The sequence below is a fragment of the Dendrobium catenatum genome, unplaced genomic scaffold (assembly GCF_001605985.2).
Source record: "Dendrobium catenatum unplaced genomic scaffold, ASM160598v2 original_scaffold_171723, whole genome shotgun sequence".
In the NCBI taxonomy this organism is placed as follows: Eukaryota; Viridiplantae; Streptophyta; class Magnoliopsida; order Asparagales; family Orchidaceae; genus Dendrobium; species Dendrobium catenatum.
Genome location: NW_021490145.1, coordinates 84,367 through 88,464, shown reverse-complemented (window position 1 = coordinate 88,464; position 4,098 = coordinate 84,367).

Here is a 4,098-nt window from a genome sequence, read left to right as displayed (position 1 = left end):
GCCTCTCGTTGCCTCTCATATCTCTCTCTATTTATATATATTTAGCCTCTCCCTCTATCTCCCTCTCTCTATCTATATATCTATCTCTCTCTATCTATATTAATATATATCTCTCACTCTCACTCTCTTTCTCACTCTCTCTCTCACTCTCTCTCTATTTCCACTCTCTTGATCTCTCTCTCTCTCTATTTCCTCACTTTCTCTTCCTCTTTCTTTCTATCTCTTTCTCTCTCTCTCCATCTCTCTCTCTCTCTTTCTCCCTCTCTCTCTCTCTATTTCCTCTATCTCTCTTTCTCTTTCTTTCTCTCTCTCTTGAGTTTTGAGAGAGAGAGAGGACGATCACTCTGAGGAAATCGCGGTGGCTTTCGAGAGAAAAATTTTCTCTCAATTTGGATTCTCACCAGAGGGGCTTGATTGTTCGGATCTGGGGTAATGGTGGGTGGTGGCCGTCAGTCACCCCTCGTCACCCGTCATTGCACGGTGAAGGGAGGGGTGGAGGATCTGGGAGATCTTCGGAGGTTAGAGGATCTGGGAGATCTTTGGAGGTTAGAGGATCTGGGAGATCTTCGGAGGTTAGAGGATCTGGGAGATCTTCGGAGGTTAGATCTGGTAGAGGAGTTGGTGGGAAGAATTTTGAAGGAGGGAGTAGATCGAGTGTTGTGGCTGGTAGCATTGGTGGGTCATCTGGTGAAAGGAGGTTCTCATTTGGGGACTCAGGGGGTTTGGCTGTGATAGGAGTTTAGGGGAAAAAACCAGTTTATGCTCGCTCTCCTAGCAAAGCTAGTAGTGCAAAATCTGAACGCAGTGTTGAGCTTAAGAAGGTTGGTCAAGATGCACATTCTCATGTAGAGTTGGAGATTGATTCAAATGTTGAATCTAATGTTGTAGCTCATGAAAAGATTGATCGAGATTCATCGTCAAAAGGTTCATCTGTCTCAGATGAAGCTATAGAGATTTTGGTGGGATCGGAGGCTGAAGAGTTTCTTAGAGAGGTCGCTCAACTGGGTGATCAATCGAAACTTCTGATTGCGGATAGGGCTGTTGATGGGTTTGATGTCATTGCTGATTGTATGGATGGTGTAGTTATGACAGAAGTTATGGATGATGTGAAGAAGGGATCTTCATATCTGGATGAAGTCATGGTGACTATTGGAGGTAATGAGGCGAACATCCAAACTGGGACATTAGAGCTGTCTGGGGAAATTAAGAATGATGCTCAATCAGCTGACCAAGAAGGCTTGAATGTTGAGACAGAACAGGTTGGATTATTGATCTCGGATGAGATGGCTTCTAGAGAACGGGTGAAGGTAAGCAAATTGATTGATAATCCTATTTTTGAACCTCAAGTTATTCAGTTTTCTTTTGGCAAATTGAGCTGTATTTGGGACTTGAGGAAATTCTCAAGTAGTCAGATGACTTAAAATGTGAATATAGATATGGGAGGGAGTATATAGAGATTAAACTTTGGTGCTGTCAATGACTTGAAGAACGTTGATCAGGCGGTGAGGGGTAAACAAAGTGAAACTGAATGCAGCAATGTTCCTGAGTTTCTAAAATGCATGTCAGATGTTCGTTTTAATGCTCCTACAGTGGAGAAGTTGGGCATTTCTGGCTAAACCCATCCAGTCAAGAAGGAAGTTGATGAAGTCAAAATGGCGTCTAATGCATGGAAGAAAGCTACTGCTGTTAAATTGAGTTTGGTGGATGATATTGGTAGCTTCTTACGGGAGAATGGATTAGTGAAACTGGATTTAGATAAAGCTAGAGGAAATATTCAAAAATTGAATAGAGCCTTGGTTGGTAGTTTGCTGGCATGGCGGCTTCCATTTTGGGTTGTCCAAACGGAACTGCAACGTAAATGGGGACATGTGGGATTAACGCAAATTATGCCATTGGGATCAGATTGTTTCCATTTGTGGGTTTATTGATAAGGAAGCATGAAATGATGTTTTAATCGGTGGACCTTGGTACGTTGCGGGACAAATAATTGGGGTTGATCAATGGACCCCTGGATTATCTGCTAAGTCGCTGAGAGGTTTCTCTTCTCCAGTTTGGATTAGGCTCCCAAATCTTCCATTAGAATATTGGGATGAATCAAATTGGCAAGATTGGCATCGGGTATTGGAGAGCCTTTGTTTATGGATGAGCAAACTAAATTATGGAATAGGTGCGCTTTTGCTCGTTTTTGTGTACGAGTAGATTTATCTAAAAGGTTGCCTAAGGATGTTTGGACACAAGGGATTGGTTGTACTTTCTTTCAACCAGTTGAATATGAAGGAATCCCTTTAATTTGTCAACATTGTGGAAAAGTGGGACATAAGGCTGATGTTTGCAAAGAAGCTTGTGAACAGCCCAGGAAGGCAGATTTGAAGAATTGGAATGTGAAGAATCAACCCAATATGGCAAATGCTTAAATTGGAAATGTGGATAGACTTGGTATGAATGGCTCTGTTAGCTCTAATGCTGTAGACAGCTCCCCTTGTGAACATTTTTCGGTTGCGGATAAAGATCATGGTGAATGGACCATTATTACAAGAAAAAGAAGACCAAATAACTCAAGGAATGGAGGTAAATTACAGGGCTCTATTAGCAAGGTAGCTGCACCGAATTTGGCTCCTAAAGCTGTATGGAGGGAAGTAACTAAGGTATAGAGTAAGGGTGATGCTCAGGATATGGAGGAGACTCCTATTGTTAAGTAGGATATTCAATTGGAATTGAGTGTTCATAAGGTTGAACTGAAGGCCATGGACAAGATGCAAGGCATTGAGAAACAAGTTAATAGCATATCAGATTCTGGAGAAGTAAATCATGTTCATGGAAAGTTGGGTGAATTGTTACAGCCGCATATTCTGGAAAGTGAAATGCAAAACAGAGAAGTATTAGTTGACAGATGTATGCCTGCCAAAGTGTCTTCACGACTGGCTTTGGTGAAGAGGAGAAAACATGGGGAATAGATGTCTTCTCCTGCACAGCGTTTAGTTCCAAAAATGCTGAAGTTCTCGGGTAAGAAGTCAAGTGTCCAGAAGACAAAAGATAAGCAATCCAGAGTTGCTAATGATCAACATTCTAAGTTAATGGGTAATTTTGGACCTTTACAAAAGTTGCCTGTTGTCAGGAGAAGGAAGAAGGAGGGTTTGGCCTCATCAGTCATTGAGCAATGTGTGAAGGTGATTGATAATTCAGTGGATGGCAAACTAAGAGATGTGGATTTTGTTGATCAATGGCAAGGTGTGTTTTCTAATTTTTTTTGCAGCGGGGATGCTTCCCCATTGGTGGATAATGCTTAGTGTTTTATGTTGGAATTGTAGAGGTGCCCGTAAGAAGGAGATGGGTAATTACTTATGGCATCTAATTGGGGGGAATGGTATTAGTTTTTTTGGGCTTTTTGGAGACAAAGATGGAGTCTTTTTATAGAAAGGAGATTGATAAATTGGTTCGTAGAGATTGGGAGTTTGCCTTTCAGCCAGCTGTTGGTAATGCAGGAGGTATCTTGATTATGTGGAAAACTAATATTGTGTCTTTCGAGGTTGTTTTTCAGGCCAATCAATGTATTTTTGGGAGGCTTAAAATGGCTAAGGACATTGATTGGGAGGTGGTAGTGGTTTATGCTGACAAAGATAGGTATGTCAGGAAGAAACTTTGGGAGGACATATCTAATCAACATACAGTGGAATTTCCATTGCTGGTGGGACGGGATTTTAATTGTATCATGTCTCAGGAGGAAAAAAATGGGGCAAGGCTTTTCATTTCTCCCTGGCTGCAAATGATATGAGGGAATTCATGTTTGCAAATGAGCTGATTGATCCTGGTTTCACTGGTCCAGCTTTTACTTGGACAAATAACAAGGATGTGAGGAGTAGAATTTTCTCAAGGTTGGATAGATTCCTTATTAGTTCTTCTATTATGGATTCTTTTCAAGGGATAAAGGTAAAGCATCTTACTCAGCTTGCTTCTGACCACTGTCCAATTCTATGCTCTGTTCAAGGTGAAGTGAGGAGGGTATACTCTCATTGGATAAAATTTTAGGATGTTTGGGCTAGTTATCCAAAGGCCTGGCATTTGGTGTGGGAGAAGTGGAAGGTGGAGGATAGGAGCAGT